This window comes from Canis lupus, chromosome 5, assembly GCF_048164855.1.
Source record: "Canis lupus baileyi chromosome 5, mCanLup2.hap1, whole genome shotgun sequence".
NCBI classification, from domain to species: Eukaryota; Metazoa; Chordata; class Mammalia; order Carnivora; family Canidae; genus Canis; species Canis lupus.
Genome location: NC_132842.1, coordinates 65,191,487 through 65,206,065, shown reverse-complemented (window position 1 = coordinate 65,206,065; position 14,579 = coordinate 65,191,487).

Here is a 14,579-nt window from a genome sequence, read left to right as displayed (position 1 = left end):
CACCAGTCCTTTTGGTGCTGTTTCTTTGGAGACCCCGACTAATACACAGTGAGATTGAAAATATTTGCCATGCTCCTTGCATAGTATGCAGGGGAATACCAACTCTGAGGGGGAGAACATATGTGAAGTTTCTTCTCTGTTGGGCAGAGGCTACTGATACATGGAAGCAAAGACTTTTTCTCTGGCAACAGCATGAGAGATTTGGACTAGACGTGTGAAGAACTTCCAGAAGGTGAAAGATGCTAAGACACATTCAAGGGGAAGGATAAAAGGAGTTCTGTTTCCTTGAGGACAGGGGCATTGAGACTAAAGAGTAGAAGAAAGAGCTTTCCAGAGCTTTTCTGGGTCTTTGAGAATGACCCAGAAGGCGTAATTGTTGTCCCTAAAAATGTGGCCATCTGGAAAGGATCATGTTTTCTCCCAATGCTCAAGACTGAACACTCCCACTAAATTCCAGGGATGGTGAGGGGTTTCCAGGGTGTGATGTGTGGGCCTCCTGGGGCAGACCCTTCCTTAGTCTTCAGATGCTGTGGACATTGGGACGGACATGGGGCTGCAGAGGGCCTGTGTCTTTTGTTTCCAATATCAACCCTCTGGTAGGCTGTTCTGTAGACCTTAGAGAATCTCAGGACAAGGACAAGGGAAGGAAGGGATTTGCTGTTCCTAGAGGGTTCCAGGCCCAGGAGAGGTGCTTTGCCTTTAGCGAGGCTGTTAATCCTTACATCCTCTTTGAGGTGGGTGCTGCTGCCTCCATTTAAAAAACACACATTTGGGGACGCCTGGGTGGCTCAGTGGCTGAGCATCTGCCTTCGACTCAGGTCATGATCCGGAGTCCAAGATCGAGTCCCACATCAGGCTCCCTGCAGGGAGCCTGCTTCTCCTCTGCCTGTGTCTCTGCCTCTCTCTCTCTCTGTCTCTCATGAATAAATAAGTAAAATCTTTAAAACAAACACACATTTGGGGGCACCTGGGTGGCTCAGTTGGTGAAATGTCCAACTCTTGATTTTTGCTCAGGTCATGATCTCAGGGTCATGAGACCGAGCCCTGTGGTGGGATCCACACTCAGCAGAGTTTACATCTCTCTCTCTCTCTCTCTTTCCCCCCTCTGCCCCTCCCTCCCACATGCTCGCACATGTGCACTCTCTCTCTCTCTCTAAAATAAATAAATAAATCTTAAAAACCCCTCAATTTGTATTATTGTTGCAAATTTACTGCTGTTCTTTGTGCGATGGTTAAACAACACATAGGCATATAAAGTAAAAGGTGAAATCCCTCCTGCTCACCCTTTCTTCCCATCCTTGACAGTGTAGAAGGTGTCCTTTTAAACTTTCTGTAATATAGGTGCAAGCATACACACATGGGGTTTAAAAAAATCTTTTGGTACAATCTCTCTAACATAAAATTCACCATCTTAGCCATTTTTGAGTGTACAGTTCAGCGGCATTAAGTACATTTTGCAACCATCCCCACCACTCATTTCTAGAACTTTTTCATCTTCCCAGACTGAAGCTCTGTCCCCATTGCACACTCCCCTTCCCCTCATTCTACTTTCTGTCCCTAGGATAGAGATTTGATTCCTCTAAAAAACTCATGTAAGTGGAATCACATAGCACCTGCCTTTGTGACTGGCTTATCTCACTGAGCATCATGTCCTCGAGGTTCATCCTTGATCTAGCAGGTGTCAGGATGTCCTTCCTTTTGAAGACTGGACGGCATTCCCTTGCATGGGACAGGCCACATTTTATTTATCCATTCATCTGAGGGTGGACACTTGGGCTGCTTCTCTCAGCTATTGTGAATCATGCTGCCATGAACATGTGTCTACAACTATCTGCTCCAATCCCTGCTTTCAGTTCTTTTGGGTCTATACCCAGAAGAGGAATCGATGAATCATGTGGTAGTTCTATGTTTAATTTTTCAGAGTGGCGGCACAATTTTACATTCCTGTGAAGAGTGCACAAGTGTTCTAATTTCTCCACATCCCTGCTAACTCCTACTCCTCCCCCTGCTCCTCCTCCTCTTCTTTTTGGATAATAGCTACCCTAATGGGTGTGAAGTGATACCGCATCATGGAACACATCATGGAACACAGAAGGTTTTAATTTTATAAAAGTGACATCTCACAATGCAAATCAGTCATCAGTCATCACATTTTCCCTTAAAAACAGCATGGCACCTTTTAGGGGGCACATACCCGTTGCTTCTTTCGTTGTCACTATTCTTCTGTCACAGATGAAGAAACTGCAGTTTGGTGAGTTCAGAGAGGATAGGGGGTTCCTCTGGGAAAGGGCTGGAGAAGCCTCCCGTTCCAGCTACGAGGGCTGCATAATAACAAACCACCCCAATGGGGGGCCATAGAACAACCCTCTCTAATGGCTTCTGTGGATCAGGAAAGGGGACATTTTGTCTCTGCTCTGTGATGTCTGGGACCTGAAGTTGCTGTATTTTCTACTGCTACGGTAACAAACAATCACGAACTTCAAGGTTTAAAATCACACATATTCGTGATCTTACAGTTCTCACAGGTCCTAAGTCCAGCGGGCCAGGCTGGATCTGTGTTTGGAGTGTCACAAAGCTGACATCAAGGGACCCGCAGGGCTGTCTGTGATCTTGGGAGACTCCAGGGGAGAATCCGTGTTCTTGCTCATTCAGGTCGTTGAGAAGATTCAGTCCCCTTTGACTGTAGCACTGAGGTCTCCTTTCCTTGCTGGAGTTCCCAACCTCCAGAGGCAGCCTGTATTCCTTGGCTGGTAGCTCTGTTCCTCTACTTCTAAAGCCAGCAACAGGATTTGATATCTCTCCTGCCTCTTCCCGTGCCGTGTCTCTCCCACAGTCTCTGTCTGATGGGGCTCCAGCTGCCGGGGAAAGTGCTTTGCTGGTACAGGTGCATGTGATTACAGTGGGCCCACCTGCGTAGTCCAGGCTGCTCTCCTGTCTCAGAGTTCACACCCTTGATTCCACCTGCCGTCCTTTATGTCATGCCACAGACGTTTTCCCAGGCTCTGGGGATTAGCATGCAGAGACCTTTGGGGGCCGTTATTCTGCTGGGGCCTGGACTCACTGGAAGGTTCACTCACACATGTCTGCTGGTTGATGTTGGCTGTTTGGCAGACACCTTACAGGGGCAGCCAAGTAGGATACCCCAATGATCCCCCATGCGACCTGGGCTTCCTTACAGCATGGTGCCCACATTCCAAGGTTAAGTGAGGAGAGAGAGAGAATGGTGGAGGGGCCTGGGGTGGGGGAAGAGGGAAAGAGTGAGGAAGAAGGGGAGGGAGAGAGAGAGAGAGAGAGGAGCCATATCATTTTTGTGTCCTAGTCCTAGCAGCCACTTCTCTGTCTTCCATCCCCTGATAAGAAGTGACAAGGTTCTTCAAGAGCACGGGATTGAATATATTTTATAAAATCTGGCCATACTCTCCTAGTTAGCAGTAGTAGCAATGATGATGATGATAATAATAATAATAATAATACAAGTAGTGGTAGTATTTATTGAGTTCTTACAAAACCCCTGGCTGTGTTCTAGGCATTTTACCTGCATGACGTCATTTTAATCGTCACAAGCACTCTGTGATATAGATACTCTCATTATGCACATTTGCAGATGGAAACTGAAATGGGACTCCAGGGGAAACTGAGGCACAGACGGGGACTTCGAGAGAGCTCAGGTAATAGACAGGTTTGGGGGAACAGATCTTTGAAGCTATAGAATGGGTGCTGGGAGCTGGGCTCAGGAAGTAGAGGGAAGAAAAGACCTGGGAGAGTCTGGGTGAGAGCGCCGGGTCAGCCCTGGCGGCCCCACACTTTGAAGGCTGGCTCGGGGGGACAGCAGTAGTGCTAGTGCGAAGGATGTCCCGCATTTGGGGCACAGGCTCAGCAGAGGTGTGGAGGCCAGGCATCCCACAGTGACGGGGGAGGTGTGGGTTCTTTTGCCTGGAAGAGAGGGGGCGATGCGATGTTGGGAGAGGCGGGGAGGGCGTGAAGTCAGCTGGGACGTGCAGATTTCTGCGGGGGACTGGGGAGCTCTGGCAGGTGTGAGAGCAGGGAGGACGGCAGTAGGAGGTCCCATGGGAGCATCACGGACGGCCCCTCCTCCACGGGATTCTGCTGGGACAGCAGAAGGATTTAAGACAACACGATGGTGCCGCGTGGCTTCGCCTGCAAAGTGCGGCCTCCTCGCTGGCTTCCCAGGGCCGCCTGGTCCCCTGACCACTGCCCTCTCTCTAAATAATGCGCGTCTGCCACGATTTCCTGATTCATCAGTTTTAGACATTATCTATTGACTTTCTGCTGTGATAGATGAGGATGCCCCTCACATTCACCACGGCCTCCCCTCACTAATGCTTCTGCTAGTTCTTCTTTCCAACTTTGAAGACTCTACCTCCCCTCTGTTTCCTGAGGGGAAGCATTCCGCAATGCTGGCTGCCCCCTCCCTGGACTCCCAAAGCCCTCCCTGGTCATGCGAGGCTCCCCGGCCCTGCCTCCCCTGCAGCAACGCAGACACCCGTCTCCTGATGTCCCAAGTGCATACCTGTGGGGACCTGTGGGTTACCAATGTCATAGGATCCTGGGTCTTGAGTTCCTTTTCCCATCACTCTGTTCTTCCTCTTGTGTTCTGTCCCTCAGTCTTGGCTCTGCCACAATCCCCTGCAAAGAGTGGGGGTGTCAGCCTAGCCAGGAGTCCTGCAGCCTTCCTGGCGACATTCAGCTTCCTGGGGTCCTGTGGCTACCTGTCTCAGACACCGCCCCCCATCTTCCCCATCAGCACTTTGAAACAAATGGGGGTCTCCAGGGGTTTTTCTCTGATTATGAAATTGGCTTCATTTTTTAAAAAAGATTTTATTTATTTATTTGGCTTCATTATGTCATTAGAAAAAGAGAGCACCAAAACACACCCAGGCCAGACAGGCAAATGACAGGTGTCAGCAGCCAGAGCCCGAACATGCTCTCTGAGTTTGCAATTGCTTAGCACCCACCCCTTACCTTTAAAATATGAACAATGGGGCCTTTTGTGAGGGTTGTCGCTTCTGCTGGGCTCTTCTGAGTCACTGCATATTTTTATGCGTTCAGTAATATACAGTGTGAGTCATTCCCCAGCTTGGGGGTATTTTGGGACTTGTGTTGTTTTCCTTACAATTGCAGAAAAATCAAATATTACAGAGGTGATAAAAAATACAGCAAATTCATATGACCCAGCTCAGCGTGCGTACAATCCCAGGGCTGGGAAAGGAGCTGCGACATGAAGTCATTGTGAAGGGTTCTTTGGGGAGGATGGGTAAGATGGAAGGCCAGGCATGACCCCTTTTTGCTGAAGTCAGAGAAGACGCTGAGTATGACACCCTAAGAAATCTTCTTAGGCCAAAGCCAGAATGTGCCAGCCTCTTGATCCAGTTCCTGAAGGTCTAGGGAGCAAGGGAATTCTTCTCTCAGTGGGAACTGGTGCCTTGAGAATTCTCTACTCTTTAGACTGGGTGTGTTGGGGTGCACAGCGGTTGGATGGAGGGGGGATGGGAAGGACAGAGCTGATGTTCCACTTCCTCCAATGGGCCAACACAGTGTGCCTTGACCCAGCCCTCTTCTCCTGGAGTTGGGGACTAAAGTGGCTGGCTCTAGCTGGGGAAAGGGCCGAAGTGGGTGCGTTTGATTGGATAAGATTGATAGGGACAGGAGAGGGTGTGGAGTGGACCCACGGGCCTCTGCAATAATGGAGAAACCGAGTCACAGTGTTGGAGGCTCCTGAGAGATGTCCTGGGGGCAGCATTGGACACCGGGGTTAGCCTCACCTCCCTCCACCTCCATGTCCTTCCTGTTGCCCTACTGCCTGTTTCGTGCCACTGACCTTGAGGAAGTCACTTCCCCTCTGTGAGCCTCAGTTTCCCCCAACCTGGGACTTAGATGATCAGTAAAGGCTGATTCAGCCCAGACCTCTGCTTCTCTGAGGGGCGTCTGCTTATCAGGCTCCGGCCCACCGAGGTCAGGGCCCCGGTCCTTTGGGAGTGTGAGTCTGCAGGGCGCGGGCAGGTCCTAGGGAGCCAGGTGTGGCCCAGGTACCAGGGGTTCCAGCATTAATTGCATTCTGAGCACATGTGTACCTCTCCGAGCTGCGGGGCCTGTCTCTTTCTATTAGTTTAACAAGCCCTGGTATTAATGAGATTGCTCTATAATTGAACCTTTTCACGGGTCCCTCGGTAATGAAATTATGCTAATTTGCATTCAGCACCACCAGGCATCCATCACGCGGGATCAGCCGGGAGCGGCCGGTGAGGCGGCGGGAAGGCGCCGCTAATTATCACCGAAATGAACAAACCCGGCAGTACTATTATTTCATCTCCTGCCCCTTCCCTGCCCGCTGCCCACCTCCCGGCCCCAGCCAGTTTGGTCTTCGCAGCCACGTGACCGCGGCCGGAGGGCTGGGCTGGCGGGCGGGCGGGGGCGCGGGAGGACGCCGCGTCTCCACTGTGTGGCAGCACGGGCCCGGGAACCGAGCTGCGGCTGCCGCCTGCGTGTGTGTGTGTGTGTGTGTGTGTGTGTGTGTGTGCGCGCGCGCGCGTGCACACGTGCGGGGCGGAGCGCGCGGCTGCTCTGCGCCTGGGATGCTCGCGTCTGCGTGTGCAAGCACCTCTGCTGGTGCGCTCTCGAGCCGGCTCCGTGCCCGTGAGCGCCTGCAGGTCTGGCGCGCGTGCAGGAGTGTGCGTGCCCGTGGCAGCCTGGTGGCCGGCGGTGAGGGTGGATGTCTTTGAGGTCTGGCTGAGGACGTGTGTCTGAGTCCCTGCGTGCACCTACCAGAGTGGGAACCTCAGCAAAGATCTGTGCCCGCGCGGATTGCGTGTGAGCGTGTGGGGTCCACATCAGTATACGTCTGTGCATGGGTCCAGGGGTATCACCGCGTGTCCAGAGGTGTGTGCGGTGTATGCCTGGTGTGCAGGGCACATGTATCAGGGTGAATGGGGCCGCCCTGTGTGTCTTTCTGTGCCTGTGCCAGTGTGTGAATTTCTGGGACTGCCTAGGGGTGTGTGAACGTGTGTGTGTGTGTGTCTCGGGCCACGTGTCTGGGAGCTCCCAGCTTTTCCTGGGAGACCCAGGGGCCTGGGAATGGTGGCTCTTGAAGGATCTACACCCAGAGCGGCTCACAATGAAGCTGCCCGGAAACTATGGGGAGGAAGAGACAACAGGATGGTTCTCCCCATTTTCTGGGCCCCAGGAACTCCTCCTGCGCTCTTGGGTGAATCGAGAACGAGTTGAGACTGATTTTCAGGCCAGGCCTCCTGGATGGCGGCTAGGAAGAGGAGTTTGATTTGCTTTAGAGAAAAGGATTTGATGTTCCTTGCTAACCTAGGCCTGTGCTGTAAGACCACTCCAGCTTCATGGGAAATATGACTCAGGTGTCCCTCTGTGCCAGGCCCCCTGGCCGGGGCTTGGGGGCTAGTGGGCTGGGAGGGGAGCAGTCCACTGAGCCCCTCCCTCCCCGTCTACACGGGCAGGCCATGTTCAGCTGTGCCACCAATTGGTCATCCACTTTGGGTGAGACTCTCTCTTCTCTGAGACTCACTTTTCCCTGATGTAAAATGAGAATAGGAGAGACATTGGCTAATGTGATTTCTGAGATCTTTCTAGAAATGAAATGCTATGGCTCTAAGAGATTATGAACTCTGTTTCATAGCAGAGTGCTCTTACTGTGTGATGGATAAAGTCCAGGCGTTGGAGACAGTCATCTCTGACCTGCAGCAAGTTACTTAACTCTCTGAGCCTCTTCTTTCCTTGAAAAAGATATACTAATATTTCCATCTTACATATTTGTGTTGAGGCTAAAGGAGAATAGGAAATGGGCTGGTAAATGTTTAATAACTAGCTTGATGAAAACAAGTGTGTGTGTGTGTGTGTGTGTGTGTGTGTGTATCTGCATATATATGTAAAATAGGATTTACTTATACCAAGGACTGCAGCACACAATTTACAAATAATAATAGAACATATGGTACCTTTATTGTAAATTCCAGATAATCAATTGATTCTCCCCGAATGCTCTTGTTAGTTTTTGCCAAACTCTCCCATTCACAAATAACCTGTGCTTGCAATTGACAAATGAGTTTAGTTCTGGAAAGTTGGAACAACTAAAATGTGTATCAAAACCTTACTCCTTTGTCAATGACTCAGCTGACTTCTTGCTGAGTTGAGTAACAGTTTTTGAGTATTTGAAGACTATGTCTTCAATGTTTTGTGCTACTAGAAATATAGGGGCTGCAAGCATGGCACACTTTTAAATTTAATGTGCATTATTAACATTTTCTTCATCAGTTCCTCAGGTTGAGGCAATCAACAAAACGACAAATCAGTCCCTGCTTTGTAGTGTTTGCCAATTCCCATGATATAAATAAATATTCCCACTATGAAAAAAAAATTCCCACCATGGCCCATCCCAGACGTGACGTTACTAAACTGCAGTTGGGAAGAGGTACACATTAGCACACACGTGTGTAGCATTTTCACCATAAAGATCCAATAGAGATGAATAACCTCAAAAGCACAGACAACAGTAAAATTATTAGAAACTGATTAATTTGAGTATGATTATCTCTGTTTTTAGTTTAAATATAATATATAATATAATTCAATATAATTTATTTATATTTTACTATAATTCAATATAAATTTTTAACTGTAAATTATTTTAATTTCGTTGTAATGATGGTGGTGTTGAACAATCTGCTCACAATTTTGGGGCAAAGTTTAATAATTGACTCTTAAAAGCTAGTGTGAGCCAGGTCCCACACGAGTAATGAACGAAATAAAATAATGCACAGATGGCTGTATTTTATTTTTTTTAAAAGATTTTATTTATTTATTCATGAGAGACATAGAGAGAGAAGCAGAGACACAGGCAGAGGGAGAAGCAGGCTCCCTGCAGGGAGGCAGATGCGGGACTCAATCCCAGCACTCCAGGATCATGCCCTGAGTTGAAGGCAGACGGTCAACTGCTGAGCCACCCAGGCATCCAATTTATTTTATTTTTGTAAAGATTTATTTATTTTGGGGGGCAGAGAGAATGAAGGAGGGGCAGAGAGGGAGGGAGAGAGAGCATTTCAAGCAGACTCCCTGCTCACCGTGGAGCCAATGTAGGGCTTCATTTCATGACCCTGAGATCACAACCTGAGACAAAACTAAGAGTCAGGCTGTCAACCTACTGAGCCATCTAGGTGCCCGCAGGTGGCTCTATTTTAATCACCCATTTTAAAGCAGCCAGCTCTAAGTATTAACATCTCTGCTACTGCTGCTTATTAGCCACCCTCAGATACCTTCACGGTAGCACGCTGATTTTGTCACTAGCTCTTCATTTGTGAAACAGAGTTCACGATCTCCTCTATTTTCTAGAAGTCTGAGTGAAACCTGTGGATTCTATGGTTCTGGAAACTGGGGAGGGCCACGTAGGGCCACAGAAAAGGTAGCAAGCATAAGTAGCATATACCCCTGGTATACAGGTGTGTTTAGTTTAATAAATGCTTTTAAAACATTGAGATGAAATTTCTGATACTGAAACGCATAGATCTTAAGTCTACAATTTGAAGAATTTTCCCAATCAAGACAGAACATCTCCTTGGAAAATTTCCTGATGTCCCCTCCTGGTTCAATCCCCTTTTCTCCCACCATAGGCAGAGTTCACATTCCTATCAACACAGATTTGTTTTTGCCTGTTTTTGAACTTCATATAAACGTAATCGTATATCTATATGCAGTCTTTGGTATCTGGCTTTCTTTGCCCAGCATCGTTTTGTTTGAGATCCATCCGTGTTTAGAGACAGTGTTTACTTAGCTTCGCTTGCTGCATATTCCACAATACGTTTATAATTCACCTGTTAATGGACATTTGAATAGTTTCTGATTTGGGGCTATTATGACTAAAATTTCTATAAACATTCTTATATATGTATTTGGGGGGCATGTATCTTCATCTACCTTGGTTAAGCACTCCCTTGGATTAGTATTCCTTGGTCATTGGGTAGTATATGCTTACTTCAGACATTCATCTAGAGTGGTTGTACTGGTCTACACTCCCCACCAACAAGGTGTGAGACTTCTAGTTGTTCCAGATTTTTACCAGATTTGGTGTTGTCAGTCTTTAATTTTAGCCATTACAGTGAGTGTGTCATGGTATCTCATTGGGCTTTCAGTTTGTATTTCCCTGTAAGTCAGTGATATCGAGCACTTTTTAGTATGCTTATTGGCTGTTCATACACGATCTTTTGCAAAGTATCTATTCAAATCCTAAGTCTATTGTTTACTGGATTGTTTATATTTTTATTACTGAGCTGTAGTTCTTTATATATCATGGCTACCAGTCCTTCATTGGTTATGCTTTCCAAATACTGTTCCCAGTCCATGATTGCCTATTAACATTCTTTTTTTTTTTTTTTTAAGATTTTATTTATCTATTCAGGAGAGACACAGAGAGAGAGGCAGAGACATAGACAGAGGGAGAAGCTGGCTCCATGCAGGGTGCCTGATGTGGGACTCTGCCCTGAGCCGAAGGCAGACACTCAACCACTGAGCCACCCAGGCATCCTGCCTATTAACATTCTTAATGATACCTTTTGGTGACCAGGTTTTTTTTTTTTTTTTTTTATGTGATGGAGTCTAAGTTATTATTCCTTTCTTCTAATGCTATTACTTTCTGGATCTTGTCAAATAAAACTTTGCCTACCCCAAGTTAGTGAAGATATTCTCCTATGCTTTCTTCTACATTTTTATGGTTTTGCTTTTACATTTAGGACTATCCTCTCAGTTTTTGTGTGTAGTGTGAGGCAGGGGTTGGAGTTTTTTTATTCTATGTGTTTATCCTATTGTCTCAGCGCTCTTTGTTGAAAACATTTTCCTTTCTCCATTAAATTGCCTTGATAACTTTATTGAGAATCAAATGATGGTATATGTGCAAGTCAATTTCTGCACTCTATAGTCTATTCCACTGATCTATTTGGATATGCTTTTCATGACCATTCTGTCTTGATTACTGCAGATTTATAGTAAATCTTGAAATGACATACTATGAGTTCTTCAATTTTGGTCTTTTTTCCTCAAGATGATTCTGGCTATTTGAGGTCCTTTGAATTGCCATTTAATTTCAGAATCAACTCATAGATTTATACGAAAATAAACTTCCTATAATTTTGATTGATATTGTGTTGAATCTTTATATTAATTTGGGGATAACAGATATCTTAGAAATATTGATTTTTCTACCCCAGAACATGGGGTATATCTCTCCACTTACTTAGGTCTTCTTTCATTTCTCTCAAAATTTTTGTACTTTTCAGTTCAGAGATTTTGTCCATATTTTGTTACATTTATTTCTAATTGTATATGTTTTTATATTACTGCAAAAATATGATATGACATTTTTATTTTACAACTGCAGTATTTTATTTACTGCTATATAAAAATATAATTAGTTTTTATATATCAATCTTACATCTGGAGCCTTACTAAATTCCTTTATCAGTTTTAACAGTTTTTGGTGGATTCCTTAGGGTTTTTCTATATAAACTATTATGTAATCTGTAAATAAATGCAGTTTTTCCTTTCCAATATGTTTATCCTCCAATTATTTTTCTTATCTTATTGTACTGACTAGGGTCTCCAGTAAAATGTTGAATAGAAATACTGACAGCAGACATACTTGCTTTATTCTTGATCTCAGGAAGGAAGTATTCAATACTTCATTATTAAGTATGATGTGTGTTCTAGAGTTTTTTTTTTTTTTAAGTTTCTCTTTATTAGAGGACGTTATTTTTGTAGTTTGCTACTTTGCTGCAAAACTCTTGAGTGGGTATTAAGTTTTGTCAAGTGCTTCTTGTGAATCTATGATTTTTCTCCCTTATTTTATTAATGTGGTATGCATTTCAAATACTAAATCAATCTGGCATACAGAGATAAATCTTACTTCTTTGCCATGGTGTATCATCCTTATTAAATATTGCTGACTTCTATTTGCTAGCACTTGTTAATTACTTCAGCGTATAAGAAGGAGATTGTAACATTGCACAATTTTCTTTTATTGTAATAACTATGTCTTGGTATTTTGGTGCTTATTTATTTATTTATTTATTTATTTATTTATTTATTTATTTATTTGAAAGAGAGAGAAAGTGCACAAGCAGGGGGTATGGCAGGAGAGGAAGAAGCAGGCTGCCTAGATCCAGGACTCAATCTAGGCCCTTGGTATTATGACTGAGCCAAAGGCAGATGCTTAACTGAACTGAGCCACTCAGGCACCCCAATATCTTATCTTTTTTAACTATTAAAATGTACATAGCATAAATTTCATCATTTTAACCATTTTAAGGTAAACAATTCAGTAGCATATACAATGTTGTGTGACCATTACAACTATCTAGTTCCAAAGTATTTTCATTACCCCAAATGAAAATTCATATCTATTAAGCAGCCACTTCCTATCCCCTCCTGCCCCCTGGTCCCTAACAACAAGTAATCTCTTTTACGTTTCTATGGATTTGCCTATTCTTGATATTTCATATAAATGGATTAAACAACACGTGACCTTTTGTGCCTGCTTTTCCTACTTAGCATAACATTTTCAAAGTTCATCTATATTCTAGTGTGGCTAAGTACTTCACTCTTTGTTATGGCTGAATAATATCCATATTGTATGGATATCCAGTATTGTATGGATATGCTATATTTTGTTTATCCATTCATTGGATAAATGTCCAAATTAATGGACATTTGGCTATTTCTACACTTTGGCTATCATGAATCATGCTACTATGAACATATATTTACAAGATTTTGTATAAAGACCTGTTTTCAATTCTCTTAGTATATACATAGGAATGGAATTTCTGCATCATATGGTTATTTGATGTTTAACTTATTAAAGAACTGCCACACAGCTTTCCAAAATGGCCCTTGTTACGTTCTCACCAGAGATGTGTGAGGGCTCCAAATACTTTACAACATCACCATCACTTGTTACTGTCCACTTACAAAAGAGTTGTAGTCAAGCTAGTGGGTATGAAGTGCTATCTTACTGTGATTTTGATTTGCATTTCCCTACGCTAATGACACTGAGCTTAATTTCATGTGATTATTGGTAACTTGAGTTCTTTGGAGAAATGTCAATTTGAGTCTGCCCACATTGGAATTGGGTTGTTTATCTTTCAGTTGTTGAATTATAAGATAATAGATATTGGAAACCAGATCCTAATCAGATATATAATTTGTAAATCTTGTCTTTTATTTTGTAGGTTGTCTTTTTCACTCTTTTGATAGCGTTCTTTGATGCATGAAAGTTTCTAATCTTTTTTGTGGATTCTTTAGTTTTCCATATATAAGATCATCTCAGCTATAAATAGATACAGTTTTACTTCCTCTTTTTAATTTTGAATTCTGTATTTCTTTTTCTTGATTAGAACTATTTTAGTGTTCAGTAGAAGTGGTGAAAGCAGAATCCTTATCTTGTTCCTTAGGGAAATAGTTGTCAGTGATTATGATGTTAGCTGTATGTTTTTCATAAATGTCCTTTCCCATGTTGAGGAAGTTCCCTTCTCATTTTAGTTTGTATCATGGAAGTGTGTTGGTGTGTTAAATGCTCTTTTCTGTATCATTCTATTAATGAGGTGCATTATATCCATTGATTTTTTAAAGGTTGAATCATCCTTGCATTTCTGTGTTAAATTTCACATGGTCATGGTGCATGATCCTCTCAATGGGTTGCTGGATTTGATTTTGCTAGTGTTTTATTTAAAAATTCGCATCTATATTCATAAGGTATTAGTCTATAGTTTCTTGGATTATTTTTGTCTAGCTTTGGTATCAGGGTAACACTGCATAAAATGCATAAGGAAGTATTCCTTCTTCACATTTTTGTAAAAATTTAAGAAGATTGTTATTAATTCCTCTTTGTATACTTAACAGTGAGTCTATCTGGTACTAGACTTTTCTTTGTCCAGAGGTTTTAATTACTCATTCATTATCTTTACATGTAAGTCTACTGAGATTTCTATTTCCTCTTGAATCAGTTTAGGTATTTCATATGTTTATAAGAATTTGCCCATTTTATCTGGATTTGCTGGTATGTAATTGTTCACAGTATCCTCTTTTAATTCTTTTTATTTCTGTAAGTAATAATGTCAGTAGTAATGTCTCAACTTTCTTCTTTTTTTTATATAACCTCCTCTATTTTTTTGTTAAAGATTTTTTATTTATTCATGATAGACATAGAGAGAGAGAGAGAGGCAGAGACACAGGCAGAGGGAGAAGCAGGCTCCATGCAGGAAACCTGATGCGGGACTCAATCCTGGGACTCCAGGATCATGCCCTGGGCTAAACGTCCTGGGCCAAAGGCAGGCGCTAAACCGCTGAGCCACCCAGGGATCCCCCTCAACTTTCATTTTTAATCGTAATTATTTATATGTTTTCTTTCTTTTCTGTCATTCTAGCTAAAACTTTGTCAATTTTGTTGATCTTTTTAAAGAACCAACTTTTGTTCTTACTGATTCTATTGCATTTTTATTTCTTACTTAATTTAGCTGACTCTAATTTTTATTATTTTATTTCTTCAGCTAGCT